The sequence below is a fragment of the Drosophila innubila genome, chromosome X (assembly GCF_004354385.1).
Source record: "Drosophila innubila isolate TH190305 chromosome X, UK_Dinn_1.0, whole genome shotgun sequence".
Taxonomy (NCBI): Eukaryota; Metazoa; Arthropoda; class Insecta; order Diptera; family Drosophilidae; genus Drosophila; species Drosophila innubila.
In genome coordinates, this window is record NC_047626.1 from 20,448,329 (window position 1) to 20,463,746 (window position 15,418).

General features: G+C 35.1%; 1 protein-coding gene across 2 annotated transcripts in view; it reads left to right on the top strand.

The window, feature by feature from the left end:
* LOC117785843 (mannosyl-oligosaccharide alpha-1,2-mannosidase IA) overlaps positions 1 to 15,418 on the top strand; it is a 70,913-nt gene that overhangs the window by 35,318 nt on the left and 20,177 nt on the right. The gene's annotated exons all lie outside the window — the stretch shown is intronic.

Consider the following 15,418-nt stretch of genomic DNA (forward strand, 5'->3'; position numbering starts at 1 on the left):
AGTCTAAGCCAATCAATTGCATTTGCTTTGAATTCAAGCTGAAAGACTCAAGTTTCTTGACATAAAATCTGTTGCTAAAAGTGTTAAACATGGCTCTAAATAGCTTGTGAATCTGTTAATAGTGTGTATATTTTATAGACATATTCAATAAACAATGTTCATGTCGGTATTTTATTAAACGATATACTATATAAGATGTGATATTTTTTAAACATGATATAAGAAAACATTTCCATCTCTTAAATAATTTTTTTCTTTAAAGAAACATTTGTTTGGCTTTTTTAAAGTCTGCTAAAATAAGCAGATATTGAGCCTACAAACTTTCACACATATATTCTGATCCTATTTCGGTAAGGACCTTTAGTTTCTGCCGATACTTATCTCTCCCATACCCCTTAATTTGCAACTGCCAAATGGCTTCGTCACCCGCTGATTTGGCCAAAATTCACTTCAAAGTCAACGCCAAAAACAAATAAAAATAAAATAGAAAAAAATTCCAAAATAAAAAAAGTAAAAAATTTGGAACACCAGCTGAGCTTCAAGTCAAGCGATTGCCTAGCAGAAATTTCCAATTATATCCCACACTGAGATCATAACGGAAGCACAGCTGCTCTCCAATTTTTGGGCTCCAACAACAGCTTCAACTTCGTCCACAGCTTTTTTATATTACTTATATTTTATTTTATTTTACTTGACTTTGTTTTTATTTTTTGTCAAAGTCATTGTCATAGGCATCTCTCTGGCTGCTCGTAAAAAGCGTGTCGCCTTCATAAATATGTGATGAGACTTCTAAGAGCAAGACAGCGATATACTTAGACCGCAAAAAAGAGAGAGGGGAGAAGGGAGAATAGCGGGTGGGCAACCACAGCATCAACAGCACAATTCGTGTCCATTTTGTCTGATTTAACAACTCACTGGGTGAGCGCTTATGTGTGTGTGTGTGTGTGTGTGTGTGTGTGTGTGTGTGTGTGTGTGTCTATATTTGTGCGGGTCAAGTGGAGTCATGAATGCTGACAAGTCGAGTGAACTATATATGGATACACCTCCTTTGGATACCCTGTAAATCGTTAAGTACAAGACGTGCAAATGCTAATATTAAGTATACGTTATATCAACAGCTTAAACCGCCCTCAACTACTATATAGTATAAAGTATTTATTATATTTCGAAAAGCTGAGATGAAAAAAATCTTAAGTAATTTAGGTATGATGTAAATGCCAACTTTAAATCGAGTTTTATATCGAAATGTGAATTTGACCAAAAAAGAATCGAGTTGTTTGTATATCGGTTAATATTACATCTAGTTGCAATTATCAATTTTTTAAACGCAATTGTAATCACAAAATGAACAAGTAATTTTCTTACAATTCGTATTTATTTTGTATCGTATTCGTATTTATTTTTGCCAGTTAATTTATTACGGTCGCTCATAAAAAATTGAAGGACTAATCGTAATGCTGGCTACAATAAAACAAATTCTAGTGAGTTGTCGATTTTTCATGAAATGGATCGATAGATCGTCAAAAAAATAATGATCAAATTAAAAAATACTTTAATCGCTTTAGCTAAAATCTATATTCTGTCTTGCCAGTAACTGTATGATATGCCTATTTCAATGCCAATGTACAGGGTATCTGCCAGTCAAGCTGCTAGCAATTTTAGCACTCTAGCTGACAGTGTGATAGCTGTGATTCATTTAGATTACTTTAGAATGTTGTTTACTTGAAGCACTTCAACAGCTGCTGCTGTTGCGCGGGATGAAACTCTCTTAAAAACTTTGCGATAATCATCAACAACAACAACAACGACAACTATAATAATAAGAACAACAATTGAGAAACTGACAACTTTGAAGTTTCTGATGAAATTCGTTCAAGTTGTTGTTGTTGTTGTTGTGTGGCAACAACGAAAGTTTCTGGTTGCGAAGTGTTTATGTCTGGTTTTGTGGCTGCTCGTTGCAACAACAACAACAACAGCACCCGCATCAATGAAATTACCAACATATATCCTACGCTGACCCCCATTTATGTAATCCCCTCCCCGTCCCTCAATTTCTTCCACAGCTTTCGATTTCCATTGCATTAATATTTGTTTTGCGTTGGGCGTTTGCTTAATTTTTAGTTTATGTTGCATAATTTTCGGCTGCGAAGGTCAGCAACGGAATGATAAGTGGAAATTGTAAGGGGAGGGGGTAGGTCAAAGAGGTTACTCTGCATAAAAGGTTGATGCTTTGAACATTTTTGTGCTGACAGCATCGTTGAAAGCGCTTACCCAGAACATAACGTCCTCGCAGGATAAGGATGATGATGCGTGTTATCTTTGGGCATCTTTACCCAGTGTCCGGCAAGTCAATGAGCGGAAGGAAACGCAGTAGCAGCTGTAGAAGATGAAGGAAACTGGAAAAGTGTAGGAGAAGAATAACAAGAGCTAAGGATAGGTTGCCTTTGGGGCTCGATGCTCAATCACTTGATTGACAGGACAACAGACAGCAAAGAAACTAGCTGACAAACATTTGGGCTTGACGATGTTATTAACAACACACACTCACACTCACACACACCCACACACACTCTTTGCATAGATTGGGCCTTTTTTTTTATTACGCAGCGAGTTTGAGTTTATTAAGCAGTCGGGGTCTATCATATATCCATATATCTTTATAAGAGCGCAATGGATGGACTCATTTCAGTATTCACTTCGTATTCAGTACTCAGCACTCAGCACTCACATAATTGATGACATAATCGCAAGCGTTATGCGATTCATGCGATAATCATAAGTCAATAGTGTTGCGATTTTTAGTTCCATTTTGTGCGTTCATTTTTGAACATTCGTAAACTTAAGCAGCCAGTTTGTTCAGTTGTTTATGAACGATGTGAATAGGTGATTCAATTCAGTTGTTCACTGATTAATTTAATTGTTATTATCAATGAACACAAAGACTTTTATTAATTTGCGTAAATAAAAATACAGATAATTTAATATGACCAAATTTAAATTCAAATAAAAATTTCAATTTCAACAAAATTAATAATAAACTAATATTAATTAAAAAAAAGACAAGTTCCTGACTCACTGACTGACTGATCATTGTGGAAACCAAACCGTAAGACCCAGAAAGCTGAAATTTTCACACAACGTAGCTGAAATGATTTGTTTTAATACAAAAATTTAGATCAAAAATTAAAATTTTTTATATTTATTTCAATATTCAATTGACATTTTTTTAAAACTATCAAAGTGCAATAAGTTTGTAATTTTAAATGGATGAAAAGACCTATTAGTTTTAAAGTGTAATGTAAATATTGGTTGTGTTTAATTTGTATGTTTATTTTGAATAAAACTGACATATGGCATTTTCAAATATAATAAATAATATTAATAACAATGAAACTCAGTGCCTAAGTTACGGAACTTTATTGATTCAAGATCTTCATAATTCAATATTAAGTTAAAATCGGATTTAGTAAAAATAAGTTGATAAAAATAAATTTAATTGAGCCTTGCTTTTTTTTTTACTTGTTCTTAATTAAGGTAAGGACACTACTGTTTAAGCTCCACATGTACACTCGTTTAATGTGTGCGCTGAAAAATCGCAGTTCGTGTATCTGTGTCTGCAATTACCTGTTCGCTGTAGTTTTGGTAACAGCCATTTGGGGCAATTTGCGATAGTCATCCCGATTCGGTGCAGATTCAACGGTTTGCATGTAATGCTAAATGTAATTGCTGACGGGCAACAACGGCAATGAAATGAATTCAATTACATATCCTGTTGCTCTTTCGCCTTGCTCTCTCTCTCTCTCTCTCTCTCTCTCTCTCTCTTTCTGTCTATCCGCCTCTCTGCTCCTGCAGACTTTATCCTCGAGCTCTTGTGTATCTCTGTTGTTGCCATACAAACGTATGGAGGAAGCATTCATAAATCTGCACCACATGGCCGAGGCGGATATGCACATTGAATGCGAATGGCAATTCTGTGTGTAGTGTGGTGTAGTGTGGTGTAGTGTGGTGTGGTTCGGTGGTGCATCTCTCGCCTCTCTGTGCATTAATGAGCGCAATAACATGCGATATTTATTCATTAATGTTGGTGTTGGCTCTTGCTGTTGTCCAGTTTGGTGCTTCTCCTCCCATCCTTCTTGCAATTAGAAATTTGATATGCAAATGCGAAACGAAACACAAGGGAAGCTGCTGCAGCAACTATAAATCATATTCATAGCTTGCCAGTCGAGCGAGCATTCAATTTGTTTGAACCTGCATATGTCAGGCTCTTCCTGCGCCTATATCACCCACCTCACCCTTCTCTCTGTCCATCTCTTTCTTCATTAATGCAGTACATTTAAAGTTCCATCGGAACACTAAACAACAAAAGGTCCCTTAATGTGTATATGCAATATTATGATTTCACATCAGAACTTTTCCACAATTTTTGAATATTGTAATAAAAGCTATATTTGTCTTCTACTCAAGAGGAATTTTTAATGAGAGTTTTAATGAGGGCATTTAAATTAATCTTCGTTACCCTGTGTCCATTCTGTTTTCTGACTAAGCACTTATTAAGCACAATAACTAAAATAAATTATAAAAAAAAAGGAGAGTAATAGAAAAAAAATCTTAATTCTTATTTAGAAAATATATATATATGTATCCCTTTCTTTTCCAACTATCTTAAAAATATGAATAAAATTCGATAAAAAAACACAGAAGTTATGCAAACTAAAATTATACATAATATGGCTTTCAAAAAGCAACACTGGCGCCATCTAGCGTCTGTAACTTGCAAGGCAAGTTAACGCTTGTATTTCTTATTAATTCTAATTAAAAACGTATGTTTGCGAAAATTCGTGTTCGACTTACAGCTGCCTACAGGATATTTCGCAGTCATTCTTACTTTTTCTGCCACTTAATGGGTTGCATCTGGAGCATAACATAAATATCAATGGCTGCCAATTTGGACAAAGATTATATGGGCGCGACCTTCATGGTGGATGCCAACACAAATCTGCATAGTTATCATTCTTGTTCTATTTTTAGTCATGGATAACACTTGCATAACCCATGAGAGACCCTCATTCCCAGTCCCATCCTCAACCTCACCCACCCCCACATAAAAAGACCGAGATTGAAGTGCATAAAATGTCATAATAAATCAGCTTTTATGTTCAATGTCCACCCGATGCCATAGTATATGCCATAAATAAGAAACAAGGCAATGGTGGCGTATACGTAACTTTGTAATCATATTAACCCAGCCAAAAACTTATCTAAAAAGTTATTGAATAACTACACGTAGCTTTGGTTTTTAGTGCTGGTTAACGGCGTTGTCCACAAAGCTTTGAATTATTTTTTTCAATTATTAAATGCATGTCACCGCAGGGCATTAAAAAGCGTTGAATATAGTTTATTGAATTATTTCTAGTTATTTTTAATACTACCTTCACTCAGCAGCCATAAAAAATGTCAGAGAAGCGTTAAAAATGTATTGCAAAACAAAGAAAATAGCGAAAAAAAAAAAAAACAAAAAGTAATAAATAGAATTTTACGATTAAACTAGTAAATTGAAAGCGCAGCCAATGGAAAGCTTCGATAACACTGTGAACATACGGGAGGAAGAGAGGAATGGGAGAGAGAGAAAAAGAGGGAGAATACTAGTGATACATCTAGCAAACAAATGTAATTGTTATTTTTTTTGTTTTTACAAATTTATGGCGTTTTACATGAGCATGTAATGAGATCAAAGCAACAGACGTTAGTTGACAGCAGTTTGCAGCTTCTTAAGAACTGTTTGCCTGCGGCAACCTTTTACATTTCCCCATATCATGTAAATTTGGAGTGAGAGGGGCTGATGGTGGGGGAGGGGGGTGGTGTGCAGAACGGCAACAGGTTGTTGAGAGTGTGCGCCTGGCATGTTGTGACTCATCCAGGCAGTTGGGCTGCCAGAAGGAAGCTTCGTCTGTAAAATGAGCGTATTTAATGCGCGTTAACTTCATAAGTTTATTGAATTTGCCAGCACACTCACACACGCACCCCACACACGCACCCCACACACACTCACACACCCACACACACATACACATACACAGAGCAAGAGGAAAGTCTCACAAATTAACTTTGACTTTGAGTTTAATGCCAGCATAAAAGACATTACGCATACGACCAGTAGATAGCACGTGGTAGCAAAATGCCAGAGTGCAAATTGCGTATACGCAGTGTATGCAGTAAATATATTCTCTAAAAGAGACAGTCGGGTAGCTGAAAAGGAAAATCGCTCGGCCGTGAAATCTGTTTTCTTTTGGCAATTTATTTTAAATCGCATATTAGCACGCTTTAATGGGCTGCCCCTCGTTCATGCTGTCCCTTCCAGCCGTGGTTCAACTAGAGTGTATATGCATACATAGAATAAAACATATTTTTATTTATGACAGCGCATAAAAAATAATACGCAAAAGTTTATGGCTCGCCGGGCACAAAATGAAAAATTGGTTTTACACGCGGCAAACTCTATGACAATAATGATGATAAAGCTGATAATAAACGTGATGATGATGCTGCTCATGATGATAATGATGATGCTGTTAATAATAATGCAGACCAGTTTGTGTCCACATAACATGCGGGAGCTGTATTTTTTTTTTGTTTAGCCGGAAGCTGAGCACGACAATGCCCAGCCGGCCATCCAAATAACCAACCAGGCAGCCAGCCATGAATTATGGCCCACACACATGAAAAGGGCAATTCCATCGATAGACGATAGGCGATAACACACTCGAAACACATGGGCCCCCGATAAGTGGCGTCCCAATTAAATATTTGCGAGAATTATGCGCATTATTTTAAAGAGAATTGCAGTACTATTGCGTCTATTTCCGAAAACATGGCATATCTATAAATTATAACTATTTGCTTTAAGGATGACACTGCCGATAGTATCGATAATGTCATTGAGCTTACCAAATTGATTCCTTTTGTTTAATTGAGAAATATTGTGTTCTTCAATTCTTATATAAGTTAGAATATCACTTAGAAATATCACTCACAAAACACTCTTTATATTTGCTACGACTCTTAATTGAGGACTCAAGGACTTACCACTTTGAATATATTTTTTTAATATTTTCCAACTTTCTTCAAGCGAATAACGACCTATTTCGTAAATATCAAAGTTTTTACTAAATATAAGTCGCTTTCCGAATGACATTTGACATTTTAAAGTCACATTATGAGTAGTTCAAATTCCAAACACTCGATGGAACACCCTTTATATATAATTTTTTGTATGATAAATAATTATTTTTGATATACATAAATCACAATAATTTTGCAATTATAATTAAGTTTAAATTTTTTTTAATTTTTACAACAAAAGCTAAAAATAATTACATATTATAATTTCAAAACAATAAATAAATAAGGTGCCAAGAAAACTCGAATACATTTTTAAACTAAATTCGAAGATCGAAGTCGAAAAATATTGAGATTTTTAAGGGCAACGAGATAATTGATGATGTGATAATAATTGTATGATGTTATTTATTTAGTATAATATTCGTACTGCGCTAATTTATTATTATTATTTGATATCATGGCCTTGAGGATCGCATGCGATATCTAATTATTTGAGATATTCTCGTATGTGCACATTTCGTTTGGGATTTCAATTAGCGAATGCGAGAAATCAGAACATTGTAGTTTCTACACCGGATTGCATCAATAAACGAGGCAATTAGCAGCGCCCACTGAAGCGTAGCGCTCGTCACTTATCTGTGTGTAGATTGAGCGGTATGTGGATGCGGACCTTGGCTGCCAGAGAAGCAACGAGATGTTCTCTGATTTTCATATGGCTGTACTAATTGCATGGCCATTGCTGTGGCAATCCAGTTCGCCGATAGCTGGAATTGCAGCTGCCTTTAGCCTGGTCTGGTTGGTCTGTCTGGTAATTAGATTTGGGTGCCCTGGTTGCGTCTAACGAACCTTGTGGAAAACTTTATAACCAATACACTAACATTCCTCCCAATCTCCCACCCCAGCTTGCCTCTTCTCTAGGCATGGGCAATAATTCTCTGCAGTCATAACCGTAATCGCAATCATGAGCACAATTTCATTTGAGAGTTTTGCGCGCACTGCCAAGTTTTCCAGTTCGAGGACTGTGCGTTTAATGAGCCTAATAAAGTGGATGCTGTTTTGGCCCCACCCCCCTCCACCTTCATCTCCTGCCGTCCTGCCCAATTGAGTCAGAGGCAGAGCTCACATATAACAAATGCTGCTTTTTTAATGAGCCTATTGCATAATAATTGATTTTTATTGATTGTTTTAGTCGATTCTTTTAATGATCCCACATCCATGTCACATCCTATGTAGTTTACGCATTAAGAGCACTTGTTTTCTGCACACAAAAATATGTATAATATGTGAGTGGGCAACAACAAAGAGTTTACACAACTGTACAGCAATTTTCGCCGAGTTTTTCCACAGTTTTTGAACTGAATTTTCATGAATTCACATTTTATTTTATTTTGTTTTTTTTTTTTGGAAATATTCCCTTATTCTCTCTCTCTCCTAGTTTTCTGGCCAGAAATCGCACTTGCCATATTTCTCATGCCAACACACACCAGCATTGTGGCCAGTGGGCGTGGCATTGTGTCGAGGGCTGGGAGCGGGGTGGTGAAAAAACGACGTCTGGAGTGGGCATAATGTTTAGTGCTTTTTGTTGTAAAGAGTTTTTAGCTCGAGCCATAAATTTAATGTGTGTGTAATGTGCTGCAGTAGACACACACATGCACACACACACACACGCACACTTACCGTCACACGAAAACATTGACTGCAGTGTTGGAAAGTGTTCAGTGGCATCGTCTAAAGGGATTTCAATTGCATATAAACCAGTTGTGAAGTTTTTAGACAGCAATTACACTAAGTATACGCTGAGATTTAACTGACATTTGCAATTTCCTTTGCAATAAACTGTAAAAAGCCACAATGCGCCATACTTGGCAGCGTTTTAGAGTAAACTGTCTCAATACATTTGATGCTTAATAAGCTTAGGCTAATTTAGTTAGAATTGACTTTTAAAATTATACATATGTTTATGCTCTACACAGAGTGAAAAAATCACGTATTTCGTACTTAAAACGCCACTTTTCGAACTTGATTTCTCACTAAGAATAAAAATACTGAAATCAAGGGTTTTAAACTTTATTCAAGTACGATATTTTAAGTACGAAATTTAATTATTTTAGTATTTCAGTAAGCGTGAAAGACTTATTACAGAAATTATTCTGTTGTTTAGTCTTAAGCTCTTAAGTACTTTGTTTTTATATCAAGTACGTTGGTACTTGGTTAAAGAATTTTTATACTTATTTTCAGTAATTCGTACTCATATCAAGTACTAATTTTAAGTATCGAAAATACATAATTCGAGCTAATTTTTTTCTCTGTGTAAAGGTTATCTCTTCTAAAATTAAAACTTTTTTCAATAAAATTCCAGTTATAGAAAAACATATACTTTATGCAGTAATTAAATATACAAAGATGTCAAGAAATTGATACTCTCAATTTTAATTACCAATTAGTATGCTATACTTAATTCTACAAAATTGTTATACAGGGTGGTCCATATCAAAATTGGATTTAAATGTTGTTATTAAAAAAAAAAACGGCTCTATATTTTTCAAAGGTTGAACATTTATTGGAAAGGTTGGTCCATGTCATTTATTTATGAAAAACAATTGCTGACATACGTGCCGAAACAATGGAAAATGTTCTCAAAAATTGGCTGGATCGAATGGGCTACTGCCAAGTCAGCCGTGGTGGTCATTTCACCGAAATTGTTTCTTATAAATAAATGACATGAACCAACCTCTACAATAAAAGTTCAAGCTTTGAAAAATATAGCAAAATGAAATTCTAATTTTTTAATGGAACACCCTTTATATTACGTACTGTTTAAGTAGCTATTTTTCCACCACAAATTTAAAAGGTTCTTAATGCAGACATTAACTTTGATTTAAATTTTAAGTGAGCACGTTAACCCTATCGAACTCTGCATAGGGAACTGTTTACATTATAATCTCTAGGCATCCCCCTGTTCTTGCTCGCCCCCATGGAGCACCATTTTGCAGTCAGTGTATGTTGTTGCAGTTATCAATGGAGGTCATAATATATAAGTTTAAATATTCATAAATACCTTCAACACATGCATGCCTTCAAAGGTTTTTCATTGTCATTGTTGTTGTTCCAATGGTTGTTGTTGCTGTTGCTGCTGCAAAGGTGAAGAAATGTGACCTCATAAAATGAAGAAATTTATTTGCGATCAAGAAATCACTTAAAGATGCCGCCACGTGCCGCCTTTTCCATTTGCCCTATTGTGGCCTTTTGCAATATTGCGTATACGACACGTTTGTCTCTGCCGCTAAGCACAAGTTTATTATTTCATTTGCTTATTGGCGGTCTAAGGCATGGGCGTGACTTTCCTCTAATGGGCGTGTCCCAGCAACAGTTCCCCAGTGAATTCTTAACATTTTAATTGAGCTGCAACGTTGTGGTTAGGTTTCCAACAGGTTACCCCAAGGATAACCCCGCCCAGTTTCCCGGCATTTAATTGCTATACCATTTGCGGACCATTTGCTAGTCACTTTCAATACAACTAAGTAGCAAGTACTACATGTGGATTATTTTGGTGGCCAGTTGCAGTAAAGCATTCACTAAAACTGGACGGTAAACCGGTTTAGTTTACTTTCGATTATTTTTAGTTTATTTCCCAAAGTCCAAAAACGAATTGGAAAACTCAAACCCTTATTTGGTGGTAAGTGGACAGTTCAAGGTTGTATAACTGCTAATTTTATTTATGTCCTTTCAATTTTAAGCTCATTTTCTAGCCCTACTTAAAACTAACAATTCGTGATTTATTGCACTTGGGTCAGCAATGTATGGCAAATTTACTTATTTGTGAAAGTTTACAGTCGAGATGAATTTGACATAGTGTTGTACATTCTTAAATCGATACCGACTTCAAGGACAATTCCTACAAATTATGGACAAGTTCATTAAATGCAACTAGTTTTAAATGCAAAAAATATAAATTTCAACAATATATAAAATAAAAGTATATAAATTCTTAACAAGTAAACAGCGTAATATTTACAAGTACTTATTGAAAAATCTTTAAAATTGTTGTATTAGTTTTCAACTTAATTGTCTGCTTAATATTAATTGTAAATAGCACACTTTTTAATAAATAAACAACAAATAATATGAAAAGTAAAAAAAAAATTCTATAAAATACATAAATTTGATCTGATTAGATAGATTAGATCTGAAATTTGTTGTAACCTTATAGAGAAATTTTTTAATATGAAAACCATTGTGGTTTTTTAAATCAAACTCACAAGTTTTGTATTCGAATATATCTTACACATTTAAGGAAATCAAACTACTATATCATATAGTATTCATTGCTACAATCGTTTGTAAATTAAATATGTCTATAAAAATACAAAAGATTTTTTTACAAAAATTTGTATTTATTTCTTAAAAGTCCTGTCAGTTTGTTCACTTATAAAAGGATAGTTTCTTAAAAAATGTAACTAATTGTTTCCTTTCCTAAATTGAGCAATTGATCTCTAAGAATTTTAATGACATTTTGAAAGTGTTCTTATGTATAGTAAATAGACCTACTCTGTTCATTAGAATTGTGCTTCCACTCAAGCAACGTCTTGAGCAACAAATTGCCATTTCCTTTTCATAATCGCCGTGAACGTCGTCGTCAGCTAATTAACTGCGTTTTTTATTCACGCGCCATTGTTTATGGTGACGGCTCAGAGCAACAAAGGATGCTAAAGGATGTTGATTGTTGTTGGTGTTGGTGTTGCGTGTGTCTTGCCCCTTTTATAGCGTTTTGTTTGTTGCGCTTCGTTACGCCCTCAAATATCTAATGTTGTCAGCCTCCGTTCGGTTTTCATATTTTTTGTTCTTTTCTGCTCACAGCACAAAACACTTGTTGTTGTGGATGCTACTATTGTTATTATTGTTGTTGTTGTTGTTGTTGTTGTTGTTGCTGTTGCTGCTGCTGCCGTTGTCATCGTTACCTTTTTTATTAAAAAGCTGAGACAACAACAATTCAAGAGTGGCAAAAGAAAACAAGACAAAACAAAATATTGCAGTTGTTGTTGGGTTTGTCAGCTAAGGTAGGAATTTGTCTGACAACAAACCCAACCCCCATCTCCACTCCCATCGCTGCAAGTATGTAAAAGTCTAACAAGAAGAGGCAACAACAATAACGATTCGCATATTATCTGGCCAACAGCAGTGCTTCATTTCTTTTTGTATACACTTTGTCGAGGATATTATAATATTTCCACGAAATATCCAACGCATTAATGGAGGCCAGCCCAATTAAGTATATATATATATTTATTGCTGAACAGGACGATGAGCTGATTCAATATAAACATTAGAGTGGGCCAATTTGTATGGATTTATAAAAATTCAGCAAGCAATTGTCAAAATCAAAATCGAGCTTTCCTTTTCTAACGAAAAACTTTATATATTTAACATAAAATATGCCCCATAGATTATGTAGTTTACGATTTTGACAACCACTCTAATAAACATGCTCTTTATTCGCCTTTTTCTATGCAAAATAATCTCTCAGTTTTAAAGCTCGATCGGAAACCAATTAAAAATCTTTTTGTTTTTTTATTTTTTGATTACACTCTGAATTTGCTATGGTCCCATTAAGTTTAGTAGATCCAAATTTTAAATCAAGTTATGTATTGAAACCATAAAAAAAGGCATCGAGTTACAAATATTGAGTTTCCTCAAAAGAAATTGTTTAATTTGAAAACGCAATTGTTTTCACGAAATAAGCGCATACTTGTAGTTACAATTACAAATCTTATTTCCCTGTATTGTTTTAATGCCTCCTTTAAGTGTTGGCATCTTTTTAGGTCATTTATTAGGGTCGTTAATCAAAAAATTAAAGACTGAACTTAATTGTTCAAATTAATTACGATGAACAAGCTCCAGTAAGTTGTAGATTTACAAAAAAAGATCGATTTAATCAACTCGCTAGATCACCAATAAAATTATCGAGTAGAGTACTTGAAACTCGCTCTCGCAGCAATCGAGTTTTCGATATTTTAATCAAGGCTGCAAACCGGCTCTGAACCGAACCTCGTAGAACCGATTAGATTCGGGTTTTTAAGCAGCCTGAACCGGATCATGAACCGAACCCTTGAAATTATTTATTTTGCGAACCCGAACCTAAACCGAACCGCTTTCTAAAATAAAAGGTTCGGTTCGTAAAAAAAATTAATTACAATTTTATGGTTTTCTAATATTACGTAGTTATTTGAGACTTCGGACTAAAACAGGTCATATTTAAATCTTTAAATAAATTTAAATTATCATCAAAATTTGATTTCTTTTTTAAAATAAAAATTTTATTATTTCAAAATGTAGCGAAAAATGTATAACACTAAAAATATTTTATTGTATGAAATTGAACCAAGGTTCGAACCCAAACCTTGGGTTCAGGGGGTATATAAACCAATTTGCGAACCAAACCGATGTCTTGCTCTATAGCTCAAACCTCCGAACCGAACCTTTTACAAAATTTTGGAACTTTGCAGCATTGATTTTAATGTATTTTTCGATTACTTACACATTTTGAGTAGATAGAAAATATCAGTCACAAGTGTAATAAAGGATTCTGCAAGGATATCAAATCTTCGGCCTGCCGATGATAACCTTTTATTTCGTGATTTGTTTTTACGTTTTTTCGTTTTAGTTGTTGCCATTGTTATGGTTGTTTATTGTCTTACTTTGTGCCGTGTTTGCCTTTGTCATGTTGTTGTTGTTGTTGTTGTTTCGCTGTGTTGTCGTGTTACCAAGTCCGTGTTGTCGTATCGTCCTCTGCTGTCAGGCTTAAAGGCAACGAAACGCAAAGCAAGTGACAAGTGCAAGAATCCTTCGTACTTACTTACTTACTTACTTACTTACTTAACGGTCCAGGCTTATTTTCGGCAGCAGCGCGTACAATAATAACTGTTGGCATCTTTTGTGCCACGCTCCTCAGCTCTGCCCCGTTTATCATTCCTTGCCTTGTCTTGCTGTTGCACAAAAAAGAAAAATTAATATGAAAATGAAAATGATGCCAAAAGGTTTGTTTACGCAAGGCTTCAGCTAGATATATGATGAAGATAGGATATGGCAGCCAGGCAGCCAGGGAAAAGGTTGAAACAGGAAATTGAGGTGGCACTGAAACAGGGGATGTGATATTAGTAAAGTTACAATGCCTACAGGCTGCAAAAATGTCGGAAAATTATTTAAAGTGTCAAATATGAAAGAAACAAGAGTTTGCCAACAAAACAACAAAAGACAGCGCAATGAGATGCGATGAGAAGAGATGTGAAAGACAAAGGAAAAGTAAAAGTAAAAGTGCTTTGTATGTTCTCAGAAATGACTTGAAAATAATTCGAGTTGAATTTCTGTGTAATTAACAGCTAAGCAATAGAAATATGTGTTGGTTCCATAAGGAAGAGTGTGTTCGACTATAAACATATTTTAGTAAATTTAAAGCTTTTTAATCTTAATGACTGATTGATATCTGTTTTATTAGTTTTTCACAAATATTTTCAATAAATATAAAATTATAAATGGTACTATATATTATACGATAATTGTATGCATTACTTATTGATAAGTTCAACAGCGTGGCAATTCAAAATTGTTAAAGGTTTTTGTACTTTGTAATTTCTTAAGTAATTGTAATTAATGGTAATGCAAAGCATTTAATTACCCAAAGCATTAAGCTGGCGTTATTTGTTGCCCGAAGCTTTTAATGGTCTGAAGTTGTTGCAGTTGTGCCTGAAGCTTTTTTTGTTTTTTTTTTGTTTTTTTTTTGTGCAGGGCATAACCCTTAAATGCTTGCGAAAGGACAGAGGGGGTGGAAAGGGGAGAGGGGAGAGGTCGGCAGGGCTGGCATTTCATTCATTTGACGCGGCCACATGGCGTTCAGTGCTGTTTGGCGCACACGGCGTATGCTTAACATTCGCGACATTCGCCGTTGGCTTTTAAGTCGCCCTTTGTTGCCATAAATTAAACATAATTAAAATGTAAATGGAGCAGCAAACACACACACACACACGCACACACAATACACACACACACACATACACTTGTAGACATATAGCAATGTATTTGTATTTGCATTCGCGTGCTAATTATTTTGTTATTGTTATTGCCTTTGCATGAGTATTGAGTATATGAGACTGTTATTAATTGAACCTCATTTGTTGCTCATTTCATTTGGCTTTCAACCAGTTCTCTGTCCTCCTGACTCCCTTTTTGCTGTGGATCGCATTGTTGATCCTGTTGTATTTCATTTAAGGCTCAAGGCTGTGCCTACTGCAACATTTATCTGCCC